The sequence below is a fragment of the Anas platyrhynchos genome, chromosome 4, assembly GCF_047663525.1.
Source record: "Anas platyrhynchos isolate ZD024472 breed Pekin duck chromosome 4, IASCAAS_PekinDuck_T2T, whole genome shotgun sequence".
NCBI lineage: Eukaryota > Metazoa > Chordata > Aves > Anseriformes > Anatidae > Anas > Anas platyrhynchos.
Genome location: NC_092590.1, coordinates 31,520,895 through 31,548,737, shown reverse-complemented (window position 1 = coordinate 31,548,737; position 27,843 = coordinate 31,520,895).

Here is a 27,843-nt window from a genome sequence, read left to right as displayed (position 1 = left end):
GGCTTCCCTTATCACAGTGACGCAACCCTTTCTGCAGCAATATATCCACTCATTTTTTGAAGTTAATTTCCATATAATCAAAAATAGATTTGGTATCACAAAATTAACTTTTTTAATAATACATATAAAAGATCAAGAAAAATAGATCAAAACTTGGTAGGCATGATTTTTTTTTTTTTAAATGGATTCAAGTTACAAAGATTTTGTTGGAAGAAATGTATGCTTGCAGACTGAAAACTTAATAGCAACAAATCAGCATACTGGTTGGTATTAAAGAGAAACCCCGTAACATAATTCCAGACAAACATGCAGTGTGTTTTCTCTAGATTTTTCCCAAAATACTCAAACTGGAATTTAAAGAGTTCCGAAGAATGATGAGAAAGTAATAATAATATTTTGTACTAGAGGTGGAGAATTAGCTAGTATGGTTCAAGTTTTTTCAGACAGATATAAGAGAGTCTAAATTTAAAGATGCACATTGTTAGTTGAATAGGTAGGGAAAACAACACCCTGCATTGTTAAACATTAAAAAAAAGAAAAAAAAAATGTATTTGACAACATGAAAATGGGTGACACAATGATAAATTGAATTTAATTTAGAAAAGAAATATCTATAATATGTCAAAGATTATTTTTTTCCAGTGAAACTAGATGAAGCACCACAGACTGTCAAATAGACAATTCAAAGATATGTTGGAACTAGAGCAATATTTTTTATACTGGAGCATCAAAGTTGCTTTAGTATCAAGGGCACCAAAAATATCATCTTTCATTATGCCATTTGTTAAGAAAATTTCTTCAGAAGCAGCACATGAATGAGAAGGAGTCTTTAAAATCCACCATATTAACAAAGCTGAGAGTTCAAATTTAAAATTCTTGTTAGTCCATGTAAATTCTCTCTCTTTTTGTCAGGGTGGTAGTCTCAGGTCTCAGATTTATTCTATGTTAACTATGTTATGTATGTACACAACCTTGGAAAACTATTTTGAAAGACTGTGGTGGTTTTACTCAGGTGGGCAGCCGAGCTCCACCACAACCACTCTCTCACTCCCCCTCTCCTCAGAAGGAAGGGGGAGAAAATACAACACAGAGAACTCGAGGTTTGAGATGAGAAAGGTTTAATTAAAAGGAAAGGGAATGGGAAGGAAAAACAGATACAAAAGAAACAATCAGTCCACGCGGAAGCACAGAGAGAGAAAAATTATTCTCTATTTCCCATCAGTGAGCGGTGTTCGGCCACGTCCTGGGAAGCACGGCCTCAAAACGCGTAGTGGTTGTTCAGGAGGAACAGCCCCCTCCCCCACGAGAGCCCCCCCTTTTATTGCTGAGTGTGACATCGGCTGTTATGGAATATCCCTTTGGTTGGTTTAGGTCAGCTGCCCCAGCAATGTCCCCTCCCCATCACTTGCCCACCCCCAGCCTGCTGGCTCTTGGGGGCTTGGAAGGAGTCCTGATGCTGTGCCAGCACTATGCAGCAATAGACACAACACTGGAGTGATATCAGTGCTGTTCTAGCTACGAGTGCAGAGTACAGCACCATGTGGGCTGCTGCAGGGAAAAGGTGACTCCAGCTCAGACAGACCCAACACAAAGACGAATGGTACAGATTAAAATAAGAAATAGGATAACCCACTGTGTATCCAAACACTTGTGGATTTGTGTCTTCACCCATTTTTTCTTCTCATCTTCACCATCCCCTAAAACAAAGAAGGAAACAAAAACTATGTGAAAACAGGGTGAGGCTACATAATGACAGCTGGAAACAACAGTTCCTACAGGATTGTAATTCAAAGTCCTCTGTCCAGGCCTGCTTCCCTCTTAATGTCCCTTGACTACAATGGGTTTAAGGAGAAAATAAGAAACTCAGCTAATGGATTTCTTGGCACACCACATTTGTTTTTCCAGAGTAGCATAATTTTACATTTACATTTCATTAATAAGTTTTACCCTCAGGGTTCAATTCTAATTAATTAAATGTGAAAAAAGGCCAGGTGACTTTCACCCCTACAACTGCAGCTTGAATTTAATCCTTTAAAAGCAAGCATAAACACCAGGCCTAGAATATAATTTTCCTATCAGAAAAAGCTAAACTCAACACAATAGCCCACAGCTGAAATAACCCTGGAAGTACAGAGTGACATTTGAATCTTAGTTCAACTACATGTATGTGTAAGCAGTCTTAAATTTTTCTGCTTTTTAATTTATGTATATTTAAAAAAAAAAATCTTTGCCTTTAGAAGCACAGCAAGTCTCCAGGACAACAAGCTTTGAACATTTGGTTTTCTGTGAAGATTTTCATCCATGACAAAAGCATTCATAAAGTACAATGATAATTCATAGTTAAACAGTTGCAGTTCTCTCCAGTCTTCAACTATAAAATAGTAATATGAAAGTTTTCCACTACATACTCCTAGGCATGTATACAACCTTTTCAAAAGGATGCATTTGTGCAATTGCAAAATTACAATTGTTTCTTCTCATGAGACTGTGCTATGGCAGCAACCTTAGCAGGTACTCAAACTTACTGTAGGAGCTACTGACAGCAATTATTGATATGTGAAACAATAACTGCAAAATAGAGCTTGCCAAGAAACTCCACTCTACAGAAGGCTTTGATGTTTGCAATGCTTGTGTTCGCAAATTAGGTTGCACAGCAGCTGCAGAGATCTTTCAAAAAATAGTAAATTGTGGCCTTCTGTGGGAATCTTTGGCAAATGACAGATTGTGAAGAACAACATAATCATTAAACAAACCTCTGGATCTGTGAACAGCTATATATGAACTATTTCAACTCCTGGATTTAAGAACTGTGGGAGAATGGTGGGGAAACAGTTGTAACCAATCAGCTACAACTGATTTATTAACCTCTAACCGTATGGACATGAAGGTCTCACTTTCCTCTGTTTTTGATGGAAAAGCTGTGAATTACCTCGACATGCTCACTTTCCCATCAGGACCCATCTACCGAAATATAGGAAATATATTTCAGGAAATATACAAAAGGAGATCTCTAATCTCGTAGCCTGAGGCCCTGACTGGAACCAGTACCTGGTCAAAGTGAAACCAGGGGCAGACAGGCAGCTGCTTCAGAATCGAAATGCAGCAGTGAGTGAAGAAGAAGAAATTTTAGTATCACTGTATAAAACGATCTCAAATAATGTTTGCTTAGGAGTTGTTGCCCTTGCCTCTGTAAGCACGTCTGTGTATCTACCTTAATTTATGTCTGTTATGTTCCACTGAACAGGGGTCAGCTGAGCAGTTTGGTTTCCTGCTTGCTAGGTGACTAATCTTTCTTCAGTGGCTTTGGGAAAAAAGACTGGCAAACATTTTAAATTTAAAAACAGATTGTAGCAGATTAGGAGAGACTCGAACCTGGTGGATAACAGACAGAAAGACAGCTGAGGAAGGTGAATGGACAACCATCAGAAGCAACAATCATCAGAAAGGCAATGGAATTAGCAAAAGACCTCAGTCTGGAGTACACAAGGAACTTGATGTGGTTCCACAAGAAGCAAACAAGTATTTCCATTTCTAGGAAGACTCACATGGAAGTGGAACATGTTCAGCTGTTGCACACTATGTAATGAGATCCTACAGGAATCATAAGAACATAACATAGTAATAGAGAGCATAGGAACTGATTGTTCTGTAAAGGTAGGCATTAACATAAACATAATAAAACAGTAACATGTTAGTGAGATTTTATATTTTTTTATCACTCCCTTCTGGTCTCTTAAACACAGGTCTCTAAAGCACTAGCAAGTTACTTCATTCCATAAACTGCTGAACTTAACTGCAGCTGTGAGCTCTGCTAGCAAGACCATCTGGTCATAAAAATACCCACAGCATTTCAATTCAGTACATCTTTACACAGAGACCAACATTTTGTCACCAGCTGTGGTGGTTTTACCCAGCTGGGCATCTGAACTCCACCACAACCACTCTCTCACTCCCCCTCCTCAAAGGAAAAGGGGGAGAAAATAGAATGGATATGGAGATCACTCGCCAATGGCCATGGGCAAAACAAACTCAGCACAGGAAGATTAATATAATTCATTGACTATTAACAAGCTAGAGCAGTGACAAACTAAAAACAAACTAAAGACACCTTCCCTCCATCCATCCCCTTCTACCTCCTCACCCTGAGCAGCGCAGGGGAACGGGAAATGGGGGCTGCGGTCAGTCCCTGAGGCTTCATCTCCACCACTCCTTCACAATCACTCTGCTCCTGCTCCATGTGGGGTCCCTGTCCCTTATCTAACATGGGGTAGGCGATGAGCTCTTCTCACAGAGGCCACCCCTGCAGCCTCCCTGCTACCAAAACCTTGCCATGTAAACCAAATACACCAGCATATATTAGAGAAGCTCAGCTGCAAATTCAGAAACTTACATTTCAGTTATCAGAGAGGAAAAAAAAAAAGCGTGTTTTTTACAGTATTTTTATACAGCTTGCCTTTCATGCTTACATGTTCCATACACTTCTGTTTCATCTGGCAGAATCTGGTCCCCTTCATGCTGTTTCTGGGGCATCAAAGCATATTTAATTCTCCAAAGAAGCATGCAATCTCTCATGTGCTCGGGGGAAGGAGGAGATGTTGTACTGTACAAGTATACTCATCTGCTTCCAGGGTATTTTTGCTAGAGCATGCCACCTTTGAAATGTCACTAAGCTGTTTACCTTTAAAGAGAGAAAGATGTGCTATGACTCAAAATTGGGGGTCTTAAAAATACAGCTAACTAGTTTATAACATAATTGTGTGCAGCAGAGAAAGGAACAGGATTCTGTGACCTACGAGGGCCTATCCAGTCATGTATTTCTCATTTCTGTTGTTCAAAGAAGTCAATAATGCAGCAAACATTTTATTCCTGATACAACTCTAAACATTTATCAGCAGGAAACGTTTCTTTTGGTGTCACATACCTTCAGCATTTATGCATAATGGACCTGAGAAAGATTTCTACTTACCTTCAGTTTACTTTTGCTCTTGCTGAAGGTCACAAATGCAGAAGATGTACTTTCATTCACATTTTCAGATCTGTGAATCTGACAGGAGCAGTCTAGGTACCTAACCCTGCTTAAATGCAAAACCATTTTTCAATAAATAGTGCTTTATATCTCCTTTAAACTAGATGTTGCTTTTTATTGATAGAGCCCATAAGAGAAGATAATCCCCAGTTGATGAGATTATCCAGAAATAGCAAAATGGAAAAATGTTGGGTGGAAAGGACCTTCTGGCTTTCATAAAGTATATTTATAAATTCATTGTGAAAATGGTATTTTTCCATGTTTTCTTAACTGTAAAACTCTGAAATTTCTAAGAAACAAATATAACCCCTATTACTTGAAATGTAATTTAACCACACGTGTGAAGTTTCCATTATACAATACTTAGAGAGAAAAAAAAATACCAGGACATGATGCATGCATAACACATGCAATTTCACAACTAATTCATCTGTCATATACACAGACAGAAATGCAAATAGAGAACTAGGAAATACATATCTGTGGGGACAACGCCATTTGACCTTAGGAATACTCTCCAAGTAAATTTACACCAACTTTTTTGAATGTGTTCCAAAATACTCCACACAACTATTAGTTCAACTTATTTCTCAAGTTAAGATGATTCACTGGAAAAAAAAGTTCAATTCACATTTTTCCATTCTCCATTTCAAAATGCAGATTACATATAAACCAAAAACTACTACTGAAGGTTTACTTTGTCATAATCCTTAACAGAATGAGAAAAAATAAATATGCTAAAAAATCGCATGAGCCTATGACTAACAACTCCACACTTCAGACACAATTGTTATTTCAATCAGAAAACTGTTTTCAGCATGGAAAATGCATCAGTTTCCTAAGACTAGGACCAAGGCAACAGAAGGAATTCCTTTCTTACAGATGAGATAGTACAAACCATATTCCAACTGCAAGGCTCATTCCCTTGAATTGCCACCACCTACGCATTACAGACCACAGACACATAAATCACAATGTCTGCCAGAAAAAGCCAGCAAATCAAAAAGTGCTAACAAAACAAGCCTCTTCACTCTAATTTCCCCTTCCAATAAAGGCAAAAAAAGTAACGATAAAAAGCAATGTCAGATATTACCCCTATTACTGAATGGCTACTCAAATACTCCATTTTGTTATAGCATATGGATGTTTACAGAATGCAACAAGAAATGAAATAGGAATAGGAAAAATAAAAACAGAAGATGGATGAATGCTGTCTCTATGATTCCCACACAGTTTCTAGACCTCAGAGAAACAATTAAAAAACATCACTGTTTTCACCGTTTGCCTTCAAGCCATTTAGGAGTAATAGAAAAAAAAAATCAGTTCAGAGGCTAAGGCTTTCAATGTAATTAACATTTCATACATAACTGGAGTGCTCTTCATTACCACTGAGCTTCTCTCGAAGTCAGAGGAATCACACAGCATGTGCTAAATACCCTATCAAATACTTCTATAATTGTGAGCCCAAAATACATTCCTGTAATCTGTGTGCATTTTCTACTGTGTCAGACCCAAGTTGCAAAACTTTTGTCAGGGTCCTTTTGTTAGTATTTAACACATAGGCTAAAATAGCTGAGTCAAAAAACAATGTGAACAAATAATATTAATTTTTCAAATACTTCAGTACATTAAATATGCGGTTTTGCCATGAAAAAAATAAAGATCAGAGAGACTCATTTGGGCAAAACTGGTGTAAAACCAAACCACACTCAAGAATGAAAACACTCGACAGAATAGGTAACTCTTAGGCAAAAGATTTCTCATTTCAGTTCAGGTTTGTAAGGGAAAAGTTTTATTTGAAATGTGTCTATTTTAAAGTAACTTATGTAACTGCAACATACTGAGGACTAACCTTTCTTTCTTTGTTAATGTTTATCAATTTCAAAAGCGGAATATCCTGAAGGCTTTTTAAGAGATGAAATATTGCCCTTTTTGTTAACAATTTGAGTTTAAATTTATTTAGCATTCTGTGGATTTTGGTTTTGAAGTGTAATAAAATGAAACTGAAAATAAGTTTGGGGCATAACAACTCTGACTTGTTCCTAAAATTAATTATAATCCTCTTCCCCACATAGGAGCTACAACTTCTCAAAAAATTAATTAGCCAAAGGTCTCCCCAATAGATCAATGGCAGATGATGGTAGAAATGGCAAGCAATACATTTTGCTTATGCCGTAAGTCCTATTTTATTTCTGTCACTCAAGAACACAACCTCACAGCAAGCCTACTTCTAAAATCACCAAACTTCATTTGGACTAGTCCACATGGAGAGCTGATTGCTAATCACAGCATGCATTCTCTGAAGCAGGTGGCCAAAGTCATAGTGCCCGCTTTTCTTGACGCTGCCCTTCAGAAAGTTCACAGACTTGTACCAATGACTACCCCATAAATCAATTATTCATCTGTCACTTCTGAGTTCACAGTGTACTTCATCCTTAAAACCTCATCATTTTCAAAGACCTCCAAGGGATTACTATATTTATAGCATAATGAAAAAAGAGTTTTTTGTTTTGTTTTCTTTTTGTTTTGTTTGTTTGTTTGTTTTTGCTGCTGCTGTTGTTTTTTGTTTGTTTGCTTTGCATATAAAAACAGAAAGATGTTTTTAAAAAGACAGCTTGGCAATTAGGCACTCACCTCTCTGGAATTAGACTGAAAGGTTACTCGGGAGTTTTTGGACCAAATTGCCTGTCTCTTGAGCAAGGAGTAACAAAAAATAAATAGTAGTGTATAAATCACATTGTGCAAATATGAAAGACAAAATTTTTCATCTGCCTACAACCACCACTATATACTTCATACGTGCAAAAACATCACAATGTCTACTTGGTTAAGGAAAAGCTACTCTGTCATCTACCTAAGCATCCGTTCAAAGGTAACTTGTGTGAAACAGTGGCCCAGGAATTGCCTGAAGAACTAGGGCAAGAGATTCAGATAAAACAGATAACAGGGGAAATTAGTACAAATTACATACATACATACAAATTATATCTATATACTTATATATGTGTAGTTAATTTCTATCTATAACATATACATTGATAGAGAGAAATAGACAAATGATAAATAGAAATCACATGTACCTTACAAAGAAACCATACAGAGAAATCATAAAAATATATGACTGAAATTACAAAATAATGCAGAACTAAAATCTGACAGAGACATCATCAGATCATGGGGTAGAATATAAAAAAAAAATAAAAACAAACAAAAAAACACAAAGCACTGCTTGAGTATCTCAGATGAAAGTTAGTTATCTGTAAAGCTGGAGAGGTTCCAGGAAGGAACAAGGTGCCTTTGACTTGGTTTGTTATTTCTATCATTTATCATCAATCCGGTTTTATGATTCTCTTCCTTTCCTTTTTCATTTCTGCTGCAGCAAATAATATCATTTTCTTTACTTTATTTTTTCATATTTTTAAAATATAATAGACTTTAATACAATCTTCACACTTCATTTTTTTTAAAGCCTTGTACCTAGCCCTTTGGGTAAAAAAAAGTTATCATTTTTACGTTTTGAGAGAAGTCTGAAGCTGAACAGATATAATAGTTTGCCTCTCATTAAGCAGCCAAACGTCAGCCTTAACCAATTTAATGTCCCTCAGAGCACTTCTGGGTCATAAAAAACCTATCAGGTTCATTGACAGTTACCTGACCTCTGACTCTCTTTTCTGTTTTGTACAGCACAGCTATTTTTGTAATAAATATGAATGGTCAAGTTCCTCTTTTCTTGATCTGTATTTTCTTTTTCTTATGTATTCTTTTTCCAGAATCTATAACCTCTGTGCAGAAATGAACTAAAAATTTCTATAATCTTTATCTCCACAAGCGGTATGTTGTTACTTCTTATCATTGTTGCCCTACTTCAGTGGAGTTTGTAGGTATTTTAGTAGCCTGACAGCACTGTTCAGTCATATCTTTTTCTTTTAAGAGCATCATACAATATAAGAACATCATATAACGCTGTTGTTTTTTGCATGGATTTTTTTTTCTTTTTAATTACAGTAAATCATCAAGATGCTACTGCTTCAAAGAGATGGTGCCTGAAATACTCCAGTGCTTTGTAATCATAAGCACCTGGCACCATTTGTGCTTCAGAATCAAAATATTGAAGCATTTATTATAAGTAGTTAATAGAGGCTGCTGGTATTTTGTAGATACAACTGTTTTACCCTGACTTTGAATGATTTTTTTTTTCTTTTAGCTTAGCTGGAAAATCAAGGGAATATAAAGAAAAAAACCTGACTCACTCAACTTTATGGAAATCTGTGCTTTTTCTCAGTATTCTCTTTCTTCCAATAGCTCACTGCTCAGAAGAGTCAGATAAACTCTTTCACTCCTTCCCCAGCCTGTTTTTCCATGATGTCTGCTGCAGAAATGCCATTGGTAACAGACCGTAAGCTTCTGAAAAAAATAAGTGAAACTGGGCAGGGAACGTTACTCTTGGCAAGGTGGAGGCAGGAGGGCAAAGGGTGACCATTTGAAAGGGAAGAGAAGTGGAGAAGGCAGTGGGACTACCATGCCATGCACAGATGTATGCTGTGAGGCTGGAAAGTGAGGGAGGTGAAAGCAGGATGCTGGAGGAAGGAAAGGTTGAAACCTTTGAAAAGAAAAGGTTGAAAGAAAGCTTGAAACTATGCTACCAAAAAAAAAGAGAAAGAGAAGAAAGGCACATGTGATGGAGCAGAACCAACTCCTTATCATTGATATTGTCAATTCTGAGCAAAGACATCTGAAAAAAAAATCACAGAACAATGAAACTTGACATCATCTGAATTAAAGATTACTATGGTTCAATTTTCCTCATTTTCCTCACCACGTCAACATTTTCTCCTAGTCACGAAATATACTTAAGGATGTAAAAACGTACAGCATCAGACACCTGTGAGCTTAGGGTGCTCCAGCACATTTATAGCACAAACAGGTCTTGTTCAGAACATTAAGGGAAAAAAAAAAAAAAAAAAAGAAAACAAAACAAAATAAAAATAAACAAACAACACACTAACACACACACACACACACAAAAAAAAAAAAAAAAAAAAAAACTTTTTTGCATCAAAATAAAAAAAAAAATCAGGCTCTAAGACAAACTCTCATTTTTGGTCAGCACTGCTAGCCACCAGTTTTATACACAGTTGTTGTACAGGCCATCTAGGCAAGACTTAGAGTGCTTGTGAAGCCAGAGCACAGTTATATGGCTTCAATGGAATTGCAGTGGACCTGTATTTAACTCTTATTTAAAGTATAATTAAAGTCTAAGTCTCAGTAATTACTTGTTTAAAGTGGGAAGGCATAGGAAAAAGTATAAGTTTTGCTTTCATTTAGGCTGTAAAAATAATACTTACACCCAGTCCCTTGAGAATCATTCAATCCCTTTAAATGCCAAGAGCATAAAAACTAGATATCTTTCTTCTATGATGGCGTAACTTTGAAATTCAGTGTTGTTAGTTGTTGTTTTTTAATGCAGAAATATTACACCCCTGATTGTAGTAAATTTGTCATTGACAGACTGCTCTTAGTCTCATTTAATGGTAGCTATGGAAACAGAGTTCTGCAATTATCGGTTGTGGGTGCATGTTCTAACTAAATAAATAGAGATACCATCTGAGTTATGTCTTTAATTACATCTGCATAATTAAGAGCTAATCACAACAATTTTAAAAGGATCTCTGCATTATTGAAATTTTAATCTGCTATTGATATTTAGGTATGTGTTTAACTGCAGTCTGAAAATGTGTTGCTAGCAGATAATTTTGTTGCCTTGGTTTGAATAAGCACTGTAGACGCTTCACTGGGAGGAAGATGATCCTTTGACAACAACTTTTGGTTGGGAGTCCATTCAGTTGCACTGCATAAAAGTTACTTTGGGGTTAGAGTCCGTTCCTGCTTAAGGGAGGCAAAGATAGCCACTTACTGTGGTGGGAGAACCCTTCTGTATTTATAAGTTTTTGTTTGTTTGTTTGTTTTTAATAATAGACATAGAAATGAACGAGCCTTGGGTTGCATCCAACATGTTTCTTTAGACATTTTAATGGTAAGTCTCATCTGGTTCTTTTCAGATAAATTGCAATAAATTTGTTCATGCATTTTTTCCCTTTGGCATCACACAGGCCAGATTTATTCCAACATGCAGACAAAAGAGAATAGTTATGAATAAGCTTCTTGTTGATATTTTTGCAGAGATTACACTGGTCAGGGAGTAATGCACTAACTAAAGATTATAAATAGCACAAAAGATGTTTAAATTATTATCAGATTATTTAATTTACCCTTCTGATATGCCCAGTTATTGGAGTAAGTCTGTGTAATGAATCCAGGAAGAAAAATAATACGGGTTACTTTATTATGCAAAATCAAAGACTTATGAAATAACTGTAATAGATGTAGCATTCATTAATAAGCTATTGTTGATGCGACCATGACATTTTCCTCATAAAATACTTTACTATGTAAGTTATGTTATTACTAATAAGGTAATAAAGTAAGGTAATATTATCAAGTACTGGTGTTGCATGTCATTTTCTATTACCTTGCAAAATATAGCCCCTGTGTCCAAACTCACTCTGACATTTTCTTACAGCTTCTGTTTGTCACTGCATGACCATGCTCATTTAAAGCATGGTAGCCTATAACAAGCTCCATAGGGTGAAAAACCCAATCTTCTTTTTAAGCTTCCAAAGATATCTTTCTACATGTGATATGCAGAAGTAAGTTTCTTCAATCTTTGTATTTTTTCAATTCATCACTTCTAGCCATCTAATCATTTTTAATACCTAGCAGGATAAATGTCAGCACTGAAAAATATTAAAGCCTTGTTCCTGAAGTGGAAAAAACATTACTGCAGATAAACTTTAGATCAGCTCTTAATCGAATTTTTAAAAATACAAAATAGCAAAATATTAAATATAGTATATAAAATAGAGCATTTTATTTGAATATTTTAAATTCTTCATTATATCTTGCCTAGAGAAAAAAAACAAAATTTCTATGTTGTCTCCCTTTCTCTCTGATAATTAAAATGTTATACACTGAAAATGGCTTAACAATACTCAAAGTTAATATCTGTGGTGTGTTTCAAAGATGCCATTACAGGTTGCATACAACCTCAAACCATCCTAGCTTGGACACAAAAAGCATGTACCACCAAGGAGTTCAAAGCATCCTCCACAAACATGTCAGGTAAAGTGCTCAGCATCTATACTAATCCTGAAATTAAGCTATAATTTTAACACTGATTCACTTTTAGACCAGAGATTTCTGTTTTAAGTATGCTGCATTCCTATCTGCCTGTTGCAACAGAATACTGCATATTAAGAGAGAAAACTACATTAAGGGAGAACGGTGCTATTAAATCATCCTTGAACATTTTAGCTTCAAGTAAAAAACATTGATTTGTTTTCTTGCTGTGTGACATATTGTGAAAGTTGGGATAGCACAGAGAGGATAAGCACAGTTATTAGCAGTACTTTTTATCTATACATGCTGTTACAGAAATAACAGGGCTTTTGATTGATTTAGATACATTTGGTTGCAGATAAACACTTGGCTTAGGTTGCTGCTAGGAAGCAATGACTGTGGCACCAATGGAGAACACAGTTGAGCTCAAGACAACTAATACCTACTGGCTTTTGCCACAGCTTTTGCTTTCAGAAAGATGCACAGTTGTAAGAAAATAGTCTTGTGTTACATGGTAAATTCACTCTGCAATTTTATTGTTGTTATTACCCTTTTCTAGTTGCAATTCAACCTTACAAGTGACTATGAGTGATAGCTAAGGAAGCAATGAGCTTTGTTTTCTGTCAGTTAAGCTTAGTCAAACACAGAAAACATGAAATCTTGACACAAGGATGAAAAGAAACCTTGCCAGAATGAAAATACTAGAATGTCTTTGATAAAATAATGATCTAAAGAAAACCTGTCCAGGTGACCCAACAGCACCTATTCATTCAATTCAGCACCTCAATTCATTCAATCAGTTTCTATCTCACCAATACAGCTGATACTGAACCATCACTGTCATACTGAACATAATGGCTGCTGTGCCACTAACATTTTAGTTGGCATCTTTCAATGTAAATACTTAATCACAATTAAAACACAAGAGTATCAAACCAATTCGCCCACATAAATATTGCTTTAAAACTAACTGGTGGCCATAATGCCCTTCACATCCGCAGATTCTTGCTATAGTGCCCCAGTAGTAGTTGAAAACCTTTCTACTAGTTTTGATTACTAGCTTAATTCTCCATGAATGAAAACACAGAAGCATGTAGCAGTTATGATTTTTTCATTATTTTCCACCAATTTCCAGTTCCTTGAAGTTCTAGTTGATATCAAAATTATGCATTCAGCACATCTCAAGAGAAGAGAAAGACAAGAAAGAAAAGAAGAGAAAAAAAGAAAACCAGAATCACCTGGGCTTTTTCTTGCACATGTATTTATTCTTTTCTTGGGTTTTGCTATACCTGTTTTAGAATAAATTGACCTACATGTACATCTCATGTGCATGTGGTTCAGCTTCAGTAAAATATTGCAGCTAGAAGAGTGATGATCCCATGGTCTATCTAGTCTGCTACCCTGACAAACTAAATTAACTTTCAATTTTATACATTTTTACTCGTATTTACTCGTATATATGAACACTCAAAACATTCATGTCTTCTGTGATCAGTGCTGCAGATCCCTGGGAATCCCAAACATGGAACAAGAGTAGAATATGTAATAGAAATCTGCAATGCAGATAAGACGTACGCAGTGCACGTCACAGAAGTTTGCCTCAGGGAAATAATGGAAGCCAAGTGATAACATCTATATTCATTTCTACTAGCTTCATTATTCATTCTAATAAAAGTACTAATTATTTCTTCTGCTAAACTAATGTAATTGTCTTATAGGTAAATCTTTATTTTTTAATATTTTCAAATTAATATATAATTGTATTCTAACTTTATAAATCTGTCTTTTCAGTATTGCATGGAAGTCTCAGAACATCTTTCACTGAAATTAGATTGCCTATTTCTGTGATGCAAATTAACTTATGAAAAGGAAAAAAAAAATCAATTTAAACATTGTGTTGCACACATAAGCAGGAGAATAGAGGTAGCATTCAGACAGTCAAATTTGAAAGTTATGGAATGAGAACATTAATCCTTACTGTGATTTCACTACTTTAAAATTCTACTCCAACAAAGCTTTTATAAGTTGAAATCTAGTATCTTCTTCAGATTTTGTTATTCATCGGAAGTTCATATCATTTTGGGATCATCCATTCACAATATTATCCTTTTCAGCCACATGGTTCATGGTATTAAAATCTTTTTCTCTTCTCCCCTCCTGCTCATCACATTGACATATTGAATGTCATCTTAAAAAAGCTCTAATACTGCCATAAATGTTACTAAAACAGACTTTTTACATGTATATTGAAATAGTTTTTTTCTGTGCAGATGGGTGTACACACACAGGAAAAAAATACTGGATAATCACAGCCTTTTTAACTAAGACAGAGGCAGCATGAACATTTGTACAGTTTACATACTGGATTTGTAAAAACTAAAAATATGACACTACTGAAAAGGAAATGTCAAATACCTTTTAAATCATAATAATACTGTGCAACATTTCTAGTTGAGGCAAATAGAGCAGAACTCCTTCTTGGTGTCACCAATACTTTGTTGAGCTTTATATTTTGAGCCAGAAAATAAGAATCTTATCATAAAAATAAACATCACGGCTTTACTTCAAATGCAAAATTCACTTCCAATCATTTTATCCAAGAGATATAGCATATCTTATAAAAGGTTTCAGAATTAAGCTATATTGGGAATTAAAAAAGCAGCAGCACAAACAAAAGTAGAAAAAAATGGATAGTACATGAGTCAATAAAAGGGGAAAAATAATCAGATACAAAATTACTGGTATCCAGAAGTTGATTCTGACACTTTTTCTTTTCCTATACGAAAGAATAAGAGGACTTCTAATGAGAACAAATTCTTGGGCCTTTCCAATTATTCCTTTCATTTCTTACATTTTACAGAAAGACTTGTCAACAAGCTCAATGAAACCTGATTAACCTGCAATGATAAGACAGTTTTTGGTCCAAATCTAAGATAAACCACAGGCTTATCCTGTGACTTTCAAACATTATGTGCACTGTTCATGTGCATATTCAAGTAAATGGTTTGAACTCTGTTTTGTTTTTTTATTATTCGTTTGTTTGGGGAGAGGGAGGGAAGAAATTTCTTGAATTATATCATGTTTATACTAAAATAGTTGACCGAGTCTTTAGTTATGGAAGATAACCAGGTAAGTCTGAGCATGTCAAAGACAAATTTAAGAAATGCTGCACCATCTGCAAGCCATACCACAAGAACACTCTACATGCTCTTTTGATCTAGCTTCTGAGCTCTTCCTTCACAACTTCCCAGACATCATGATAATTGGTGCACATTTCTGTCAGGATTTTGGCAAGCTAATTTACTGCTAGTGGTGCGTAGGAGGATGAGCACATATACAGCCAATGTGAGTAGGTCAAACACCACCCAAGGGAAGAAATCAAAGATCAGTGGTGAGAGCTTGCATAATAGTTCCACAGGGGCTAAATACCCCATGAAGTGGGCCAATATTTCCAGCTCAAGATTTCCACAGTGGAAAAAGAACTTCCAGAGAATGCCAGAAAAAGCACTTAATTCCCAAGATAAGTCCTGCTCCTCAGGGAAGGCAGCAAAAGCACCATTGCTAGCCTTGTGGTGCTACATGGGTGCCCTTAAATTGTCAGCATCTGAAGTTCACTCCTACTGGAATTTAAGTGGTGGAAGGGAAACTTGGGAATTGTGTTTCCCTATGCCAGAATGCTGTTAAAAATCCGCCTACCCAACCCTTTAAAAAAAAAAAAAAGTTTTTGTATAACTCTTGCAAAGCTGCAGGATGAGGCATCCAAGTGGTGGGAGATTTATAGAGTTTGTTATCTGTTTATAAGTCACATATATATGGTGTGTTAACAATAAAAAAAGGATAATTGCAGCTCTTCAGTACTGAAAGAAAATGTTTGCCCAAGTAGTAAAAACCCAATTAGGAGCTCTGATTTTCCCTCCGACATTGCCTGTAGTGGATAAATTCAGAACGTTTGGCTGTAGCATTATCTCAGTCCTCTGAGGAAGCATTAATAATTTTCTCCTATTAATTAACCATCATTTAATTAAGCACCAATTAATTAAACAGCATACATTTTCATGGAGAATTTGCATCCTTAGAATTCTCCAAGGGTTGTCTAAACCTTACAAACTTATTGAACCAAACAGCCTGGCAAGTGAGGTAAACAAGCTTCGCATTTAAAGTAGACAATTAAGTTTTAAACTCATTTAAATTTTAGTCATTCAGAAAGTTCAAGTTTTCCTGAACAGTGCTGCTAGGTGAAGAATTAAAGACTATGCTGCATTAATAAAACAAGATAAAACTGAGAAAGTTGTACAGACCTTCTACAGATGGTGGCAAGGACATGCATCCTGAAATATTATCTGACTAAAATACAAAAACAGCATTCATATGACATTTTGTATAATCACACTTTGATATTTCATCAGAGTGAGAATTCAGGTAATTGTCTACGTTTCCACAGATCCACATCTGTGTTTACATTTGCATTAGTAATTTACAAAAGGTACTTCTAAGTAATTTACATAAACACCAAAGTCAAATACAAACTCCTACTGAATACAGACCATCTAAAGGGACCTGCAATAGTAAATAAGTTGTATTAACAGACAAAAAAAAAAATCCCATCACATCCTTAAAATCCCTTTCTTTGAATGTTCAGAATATCATTTTGTCATCTCAGCTGGAAGGTAACATTTATTTTTAAATAAATACAACTCAGTCACATTTTGTAATTGTTCCTCTTATCTGGAATGTTTGCAAATAATTCAAAAACTACTTTTAAAAAGAATTGTTCTGTGTGCTTCCAAGAAATTGTTTACCTCAAAGTGACATTTTCACATCATTTTTTACACAGAGGATTCTCATCCTTCCCATAAAATAAATTTACATCTATTAATTACATTACTAAGTAAATTGATGACTACTGTGTATTAAATGCCTTACCAAAGCAAATTTCCCCACAGATCTGTCAATGGTTATTTTTAAATTCAGGAAATTATGTTCTAATGTTAGGAAATACATGACACCTGAATATGCCAGATATTTTGTAGTCCTGTGGCTCTTCAGGAACCAAGTTATTAAGGTAAATATCACAGTGAATAAACTATAATAAATATCCTGTAATATATTATAATAAATATCAAAGTGAATATACTATACAACACCTTAAATCTCCATCCCTTGACTTACTTTCTTTAGCCTTATTTTATGACATTGTTTTTATGACTGATGCTGAAATTAGAACACAGCCTTCAGTGGACTTTCCCATCAATAGAAATTATTGCATGTTAACTGGGAGACCATTACAGTAGTCTAAATATTAAATCATTAGTATGATTAAATAATACTAATTACACTAAAACTATCTATTACCAGCAAAAATATTAGAACAGGATGAAAAAAATGATTTCAGTGAAACATGAAGATATGAGTCACCTCCAATTGTTTCTTAATTTGTAAAAAATGTATTACCTTCAGGAAAAAAAAAAAAAAAAGTGGGAATGTACAAGAAGAATGCAAAGATCAAACTCCTAAGGCTTTCTTTTACTGTTTTTGTTGTTTGTTTTGTTTTTTACTTTTGATTTTTTTAATCTTCTTCAGGGTGAAAACTGGTTTTAACAAGATATACTAACAAATGCTAGATTCCATTTTTGTTGCAATCTGTTTGGTTGTGATGCATGAATTGTGCATTAATGATGATATGCAGAGAAGGTTAGTAAAAATAAATGTTGCTTTGTTTACTTTGGTATCTGAAATTAACTGCTGTATTTGAGGAAATATCACCTGCTAAATAGGGTTATGTGCATGCTTAGAAATTTAAGCCTTGTTCTCTACTCTTGTTTTGCTTCGGTTCATGTCTATGCACAACACCTGCGTTACTCTTATTCCAGGATTCAGTTGAATTGCTGTCTGTTGGGTTTCTTACAGTGTTGAACAAAATAGTGATGCCCTGCTGAGAAGCAGCATGACATTACAGTTCCATATCAACTTTCACCCATTCTGCAGAAACTATGGCAAACCCATAGAACAAAACAAGATATGACTGACAGTACTTAAGAGCTGTACAAGATCAATTGCTTTTGCCCCAAAGCAGGGTGTTTTCAGTCAAAGATGAATTGATCACATGTACTTCAATTGTATAGCTGTAGTCAGATTTTAAAAAGCTTGGTACGGAAAACACATTTTTGTTTCATGATTCTTGCTTTCAAATCAACAGTCCAAAAACTTAACATACCCATTTCTTTGCATCATATAGCAGTAATTCTGCTTAGCAATTGAAGACCCCGACTAAGAAATTCAGTCAGTGTAACAGAAACAAAAATCTCACAGATGTAATTGATATTACACCAAAAAAAAAAAAAAAAAAAAAAAAAAAAAAAAAAATTATTTACACAGGCATATTTTTTCCATTAAAAAAGAAACTTCCAAGGAAAACCAGCATTTCATTCCAAAAACACTTCTCTACCGTTGTTTCAAAATACTCCGTGTAATTCGTCCTTGTGGGGTAAGATTTACTCCATAACTTCATATTTATTCTATAAATAATGCACAAAATTCCCCTCTCCCTACTCCTTAAAATTTACAAGCAGTCACAATGCCATCTCAATTTATCTTCTAGCCTTTCCTCTATGAGAAATACAGGTACTTTAAATGCATTTGCACCACATTTAATGCCTGCAGTATTCAACAGGTAATTTCAAATTCCAAGTCCTCATGTATATTAGACAGCTTTAGACAATTCAAATGCCCCCTTTTGTGTTATTTTTATTCATTTTATCACTCATTGCAAAGCATTAGGAGAAATAACAGCAGTTTCCAAATGTCAGGGACTGTACCTAAGGGGTACTGCCATAACTGCTTTGATGTGATAAATAATGATAAAATAAATGTTGGGCCTAGTTTAAGTGTTTACTATACCTAAACGCTACAGAGAAACACATTCATAGAATTTAGGGCCGGGAACTAATTTCTTGTGCATGATACAATTAGGAGTCAAGCCAAGTGAACAAACATATTCTAGGCAGAACAAACTTACAGAAGTCTTCCTAAAGATGCATAGGAATAGGTAACTAAGTCTATGAACTAAGCAAAATGTTCATTAAATTTCATGCATAAAGAATTCTGGGTAGGAACAGTGATTATGGATGTGAGAGAAAGAGGTATTAACAGACTAAAGATGCTGATGAGAATTCAGAAGGTTCTCTTACATGCCTCAGTATCTCACAGCAGTCAAAATCATCAGAAAGTTCATGTGACTGATTTCCAGTTTTCTGCTTTTCTACTGGCTATAAAATGGAAAGGAAACTTTTACAAATGCAGAGGCTGGTAAAGAATTTTTGATATTTTTTTTGACATCTTCCAATTTCTATGTTATGTATTTTAATGTGAGGAGTAACTAAAGATTACACCTGTTAATGTCATTTATTTTCACAGATGGAAGTTCAGTGGCCCAGTACTTTCAGCTTCAATTATCCTAAGATTTCTTACATTTTTCTTTCATTCCTACATGCATTTCATTCTGCTATGAAACCTATCAGTCCAAATACAGTTTACATTATGCAAATCAAAAATACAAACCTAAAATACAGAACCCTTTATTTTTCTATTCAGCTTCAGCAGATTGCTTTCAGGTGATAATCCAGAGTAAATTTACCTCATAGTTTTGCTCTTTGCTTAGGCAAGGTGTGAACATACAGAAACAGAAGAACATAGTGGAAATCAGTAAGAGTACTTCTCACAGTTAGCCAAATGTGCACTAGAGACTATCTTGTTTTGTTCAAGAGAATAGTAAGATGGAATTAGTGACATTTGTTGCAATTTGTTCATTATGGGTAGACCATTTAAGTACAAAAAAATGTGCTGCTTCTTTCACCTAATAGAATTGTTAAAACTGTTTGCCTGTTAGAAGGCAAAGATGAACTTTCCTCTCTGTAAGCCATCTCCTTGTTACACTGAAAAAAAAACACTCTATGGCAACTTGAAAGTTGGTTATTACAGATGGCTTTCTGACCTGTTTATTATAGGCTTTCACTAGCTGTTACTCTGTTATTTTTCTGTTCTCAGAGATTCCCAAAAGAACAGAAGTTCACAACAAAACAGTATGTTAAGTCAGCAGTGAATAGGTTTCAGCATCACCTATTTCCAGACGACCAAGATGAATTTAACTAGTTTTATGTATTTTTTTTAAATTATTGTTCTTTTGAGAAAATACATGACTGCAATTTTATTCTCATGTTAAAAATACAATAGATGATGAAGTGAATTGAACACTAAAATGAAATTCAATCTTTTATATTTATACACCTGTACCAGCTGCTGTCATCCTCCCATAAAAATATTAAATGTGTGTGAATATCGCTCTGTAGCTGAAAAAAACTGTGCCAAGGAGTTAGAGTTTTCTGGATGAAAGAGGAAGCTGGGACAAAATTTGTTTACTTCTGAATTGTTTATTCAGAAGCATATTAAAGCATAAGAAAATATTAGTCTTCTGGGTCCTAAAGACTGTGTACAATTAAAAGAAAGGATACCTTCCAAAGAAGGTTCTAGGAAAAAAGAACAAGGAAAAAGAAGGGTAATTGAATTGAAGATTGTCCATATTCTCTTGGTTATTTTATATTGGTGTCTAACACAAAATTTTAGCAAAAACTAGATATATAAAGTTTGTAACTCTGTGAAATGGGGCTTAAGTGCCTTTTTTTTTTTTTTTTTTTTTTAATTGCCTCTCCTTTTAGAAAATTTAGTTGACTGGGTTGAGGTTGGGGATACATGTCACTTTCAGGATGAGCTATGCTATACACCATGAGAGAGCATCAGTAGTGTCCACTGCCTTAAGAAAGGATTGTACAGATCTTCTGCTTCTTGTAACCACTCATTCCACAGAAGATGAAATTTAGTCTTCCTTTTTTTAACTAACAAGTACTCTTATTACGTGCTTAACAACTGCATTTTTATAAAGGTATTCTCTCCTAATATGCCCTTTCCCCTAGAGCTGTTCACTCCACACTTTGGATAAATTCTAGTATTACAGGTTACTGAAAAGCCATAATTTTAAGATTCAGTGATTCACCTGTTGTGCTCTTTATTATTCCTAGACCAGTGGATCTGATGTATAAAAAACTAAAACAGTTCATTACTTAAATATTTTGAAAACCTTATTTGAAGTAGCCTATTAAGGAATTTGTAGCTTTCTAAGGAAGCAATGTTTTTGTTTTTTTTTTATGCAAAGCCAATTGTAAAGTTTTTGCTCTAAGTAAAGCCTTGCCTCTTTGAGTCTCATTGATTTCATGGCTCCTTGCAATTTCACATGCACTTCACTCAGTTATAGAAAATAAGCAAACTAGAATGTGCTTGGCTGAATGTATCTATCTGAAGGAAACACATGGGACATCATCAACACAAATACATTACCTGCTTCCCCTAGTAACATGTGCGAAAAAATACAAACAGCAGGAAGACATCTTTTTCTTAGTAAAGAACAGCATGTGCTCCAAACAGCCATTGCACACAATCCAATTTAACAGCCTTGTAGTAAAAAGAATCAGCGCTGAAGGGAAAATTAAAAACAAACAAATAAAAAGAAACCTGACCATTTTTGCTTCCTGACTAGAAGTCAAAGCCCAAACTATTTGAACTCATGTCACTGCTTACAATTCACAGAGCAAAATTACTTGGAAGTCACAGGAAGAGGAGTACAGGATTCAGTTTTCTCAGTGCTCAGGCTTGAACAAGCCATATGAGTTAACAGAAGGGTCTGTTGTGATCAACAGAAAAATGGAAGTTTGTCAAATCATAGCAAAACATTTGAGCAGCAGGTTCTAGTCAAGGTTAATTTTAAAACTGCCTGTACTGCTCTCAGTGTAGCTTCATTTTTGTTACATTCAAGATTTCAATCTTGGCTCAGATTTTGCTAGTTCTTGAAGTACGTGGATTTTATAAATAGCTGTTCTTTCTCTGGTAATGAGCTCCCTATGTTTAATCATCTGCACTGTACCAGAACTTATGTATGAAAACTGACAAATTACGCCTGGTCAATTTGCTGAGTTCTTCCCTCAGCTGTTGCCATCCTGGTACACAATATTTCTGTAAATACATTGAAATATGATAGATATTGAAACAAAATTACTCAGTGATCATAAAAATACAGTTTGTGAAAATGTGGCATTTTAATTATGTACTTATGATACTTCTGTCCTAGCTAAGCCTGGCACGAAAAATATTTTATTGAACCATATATCAACACTGGGCAAGTGAATTTTTATTCCAGTTTCAAATTCTTTGGGGCCACATTTTATTTTTATAATATATTAAACAACAACAATTTATCATGCCTATTTCATACGTAAGCCCAGACCCAACCTGCAGGATGCTTAAACTGTTTACTAGTACCTCAACCTAGAGGATTCACTTCCAGAATGAATCTACAGAGTGAAGCTACTACACTTCCAAAATTGTAGTAGCTTGTTCGTACCAACACAACCTCAAATAAGGAAAAAAGAGACATGCAGTTTTCATATCCTCTCCTAATTATTGACACCTACTTGCTTTTTGTGGAAGCTGAAACTAATATAATTAAACTTATTTAAATTAATTTTAAAGTTACTTGATTAATCAAGAATCTCATAGGTGATACCTTATTTCAAAGAAGAGATCTAACACCCTTCTAGATGTTCTAGAAAAAGTATAAGACATCCATGTACTTCTTGAATTTAAGTATGGATTCTTCTTCGAAATGAAGCATGGCTGGAGCTGCTCCTTTGACTAAGAATAAACTGAAAAATTTCTGGCCCACTAACATTTCTTCTCATAGCAAGAGTTTAATTCCTTGCTTCTGTCTTGAGATTGCCTAACATGGATTACCTAACATGGATTCAGATGCACTATTACCTCTTCTGAGCCCTACAAATTTGTAGAGAATTGCATGTATCCAACTTTGCCAAACAGCCATCTCTTGGAAAAAGTGTTAAGGTTTTTGTAATTATTCTTTTCTTTCCAGATTTTCCCTTGAGAAGACAGGTATACTACAACAGTGGCAAATATGGGAAGCTTTTCTTTTGCATCACTTTTCTTTAGAGAAAGTCCACTAAATCTTGCTAACAAATCCCATCAAAATTCCATCAACAACTACATTACACCTTAAGGACAAGCAATCCTTCCTATGCTCCTTATTCAGGAACCTGATCCATTATCCCAGCCTCTCTATTACATCATAAACTCAATTCAGCTAATGCAATGACTTCTTCCAGTAAAGAAAGAGTTGTTCTCAAGGCCACTTGAAAACAGAGATTTTTATTTTTTTTTTAAAGCTACCTTTCTCTATTTTAAGTCCACTGGGAAAGTTAGGAGCACTTGCATTACCATGAAATTTCAATCCTGTAAAGAAAAACTTCACTGCTTCTCTATTAATCCCTTTAATTTTTCACACCTGACCAGCTCTAAGCCTGGATTTATAAATAGCACAACATTCTATGATTCTATTACATAAAAAATACACCTTTTTCCTTATATGTTTTAAGATGAAATTGTAATCATGGTTTTGCATTTTCTAGGTAATTTTTGTGCGTGTTTCTTTTTTTTTTTTTTTTTTTTTTTTTTTTTGTACATTTGTCAAATGCCAAACTGGCACAATTCAGAAGAATTAGACCAGCAGAAGAACATATCTGGAACCTCCTCCTTCATTAGCATCATCACTTCACACCGTGTTTTATTTATATACTTGTAAACTACAACATTTGGATCTGCATGGTCACAGATTTCCACAGTTTGCTCCCATTACTACCCTCTGTAGACCCTTCAAGCACATTATTTTATTTTGTTCTGCCCCCAAAACACTTTAAGCCGTGGTTCCTATCTATTCATAGTCACTGGCTACAGCTACCATCCTGCCCACATCGGAGCAGGAGCCTGCTCTGGGATGTGCTGGAGTAAGCAAGGACTAAATTGAGACAGGTTTGGAGAGCGGACACTCTGGATTTTTCAGAGGAATTCTGTACTACATAAGCTAGGGAAGGTTGCATTTAAAAATATCCTAGAAGACAGTGTTCCTGGAAAGACTATTCTGTTATATTAAATAAATTTGGAAAAAAATACTTTCCTTCACCTCTTGAGATAGAAGTGAGACCTTGATGTGAAATTGCATGAATTTATATACCTACTTACATTCAAGCCTTCCTTTAAATAATTGCTCTTTTCAATGGTACAATTCTTGCTTCCATCATTTAACTTACCAAGAAAGATCTCATCAAAACCAATGCTAAACTTCTTCATCAAAATTGCAATGAAGAAGTTCATCATGTTCCAGGGACACACTTTGCACTACCACTTATCCTCATTTACTTTCTGCTTCTGCTATTGGTGAAAGAACAGGGTCAAAATTTATGATCCTGAATACAGAGCAGCAATGAAAGTATCCCACTACGGAAAATAGATCACTGGTGGTTATCCCTGAAAAGAAACAAAATGTAATAAAATCTGCATTTCAACTAGTATAGACAAATTAAATGCTACAACTACATAAAAGACTATTTCAAATGAAGGTAGGACACTTGGCACAGCCTTAACTCATAGCTCTTTTTCAGAAAATTTAATTCACTGAGCTGAGATTGTGAATACACATCCCTTTTAGGATAAGCTATGGTACACACCATGAGAGAGCATCAATAGTCTCCACTGCTTTAAGAAGGGGGTTGTACAGATCTGCCTCTCATAGGCAGGCTATCGGCCTGCCCACATGGGAGTAGGAGCCGACTCCAGGATGTGCTGGAATGAGCAAGGACCGTCCTTGCTTTGCAGTTTGAAAGAGATTGAAGAAAAACCTGCAGAATTATCTAGAATTCTCCACATGACTTTCCTATCCTTCTTATCCCTCCCCTCTAATAAACATAGCCCTGTGGTGTAATTTGGATGTTCTAAAACATTCTACATCAGGCTTTCCTTCTCTTTCTTTAAAATCAGGTTCTATAATGTTTTCCTCAGTATTTTTGACGAAACTATGACTATAGAGTTCAAAAAGAGACATTAAGAAACTCAAGCAAATAAACAGATACATTATCCCTGAAATGCATAGTTCATGCAGTACTTTTGACTGTGACATGTTTTTCAGTTTCACAGACCTTGATTATACCTATAGTCACCATCAGTTAAATAAGAAACTCTAAGACTACTGCTGCTAAAACTGAGCTATATGGACATTCCAACTAGAAAACATTCTGTAGGAAGGCAAGATAAAAAGATAAAAAGATTCTGTACATACCAGTATCAGATAAACTGAACAGAGATTTATTAAGCTAAGTCTTGCAAGTTTTCCACAAGATTTCTGAACTTATCAGACCATTCCACTTATTCTGCAAGTGTACAGTTTTATGAAAATGTTGCTCCAAAAAGCAAAATTCATATTACACTGCTACCACTCCATCTTCACCCCCCACACAAACACACACACACACACAAAAAAAAAATCTATAGCATTACTATTCATTTAAAGCCTTAGGGTTTAAACAGTCTAACCAAGAGGGTTGTCTTGCCATGGGAAGCAAGCATTGTCACATTGTGTTGTGTTGCCAAACAAAAATAATCTGTGTGCCTCTAACTCATCAATAATTTTACCTTACTACTCTATGCAGTATAGTATAGTATAAAGTATTTAGTACGGACGATAAACTTCAGATATGCTTGTGCCACTACACTCACTCCAATATCCAATTCCTTGTCCAAACTCTTGAAAAATATATCATCTGCCCAATAAAACAAGGCTATTTGAAGGACTAACATACAACCCCAGTTGCCAGTCACTAGTAAAAGAGCTCTGGGCATTAACGCGTGCCTCCTGTTCCAGTAGCTAAAACACATCCATGTGAAGAGCAGTGTGAGAACATTGCTGAATAACACTGTGTGGAATCATGCAATTTCCTTCATGTATTTGTGGTAAACTTTATAATAATAATAATAATACATTCATGGAAATAAGCAAAGTGTTGTTTTAAGCTGAAAATAATAAGGTGCTAAACTATATAAAATATTATATAGATGCATATTCACAGTTAACTGCAATAAAAAATACATTTTCTGTTTTTTCATCCAAGACTTCAATAAACAGGCATTTTCGGTACTGAAAATGTACATTACACACAATCTTCCAAGGCTACAAGTTCTACAATGAAATTTCTGACAAAATAGGTCATGGTACATTATAAAAGTAGGATCATAAAGGCTTTAGCAGACAATAATTATCAGAGCTATCAGGTGTTGCCATTCTACAATATTTCAATTTTCCCAGACTGATATTTTAACAGTAGCTTGAAAGATGAAAAGAAGAAATTACTAAGATGACAGCTCAATTGTGCAGCGAAACTAAGTCATATGAAATACAGACATCCAATGAAGAACCTCTTCTTATTGCCGAGTTTTTGCCTTTGTAATCTTAACATATGGTCTTCCCTGGTGCCAAGAAACTGTCAATAAAAAGCTTTCATTCTTGAAACGCACCGTTGCTCTTCCCAAACCTTAGCAACTGTCCATCCGTTCATGGATGAAGTGAAGATGAGGAAAGACTGAGTATGGAAGAACTCATTATTGCCTGAGTCCAGGCAATAACAAAAAAGTCTGATGCTAACTTGTAACATGTAGATAGGGGAGTACATTGGAAGTAAGTCTGCATTATCAACCTGCGGTTAAAAATCAACTACAATTTCAGGAAACTCTGTTAATATTAGTTCAAAACTGCTGAACTCTATCCCTAATGACAAAACCACCAGAAATTGTAAAAAAACATCTCCCCTTTTCTACTGTTTATTTCAGATCATATCCCTTGAATTAAGTACCAGCTGATGCAGCAGTTTTCTGCAACAGTAAAAGATAGAAATTTTTTAAAATTGGATTTATTGGGATGAGCAAGTTCTATTAAGTAGCTAGATTACATACAGGATATAAAATTTTCTTGCCAGATTTTGCTGAGAAATTCAGAATCAGACCAGAGAGCTGTACTAGTACTGCCACATGCAAAGCTGAAGAAGAGCCACACAACATTTCTCAGTTCTCCATAATTAAATTAAAGAAGGTAAGCCATATATTTGATTAAAAAAAAGACCCATAACAATCTTTTATCATCTGCATAGGAAGAGAATAGTGAGAATAGTCTAATCAGGATATCCATGGCAAGATCACAATTTTAACTTCTGTTCTCTCCGATTAAAAAATCAACTTGAGAAGACCCAGATCACAACTAATATATAAAATACCTTTTAAGCAAGCTTTTATTACTTACATATACAGTACCCTTGCCTGGATTCAGCTGACACACGGAGTTCTGAGTTTACCCATTCTTCTGGTTTCAACCAGCCCATAGAGTTTACCAGATCTCTGGAGAGTCCTTTTTGTGCTTCTTTTCTGCACACACATTTTTGTCTCTTCAACCTTCTGCTTCATGTTAATTATTTCTTCCTTCATACATATAGATAATTGTGACAGCAGGCCTGTTTATGTGGAGATGATAATCTGCAGGCCAAAAAAAAATGGGAAAAAAATATTGGACTACAAAGAGGAGATACAAGTTCAAGGTAATTTGACACAGATAAGCGTTGACAGTACTGAGTTCTTTATTACTTGACATTTTTGTAACAAAATCAGATATTTTTAATAGCTGAATCATAGCTCAGTCAAAAGTGTGA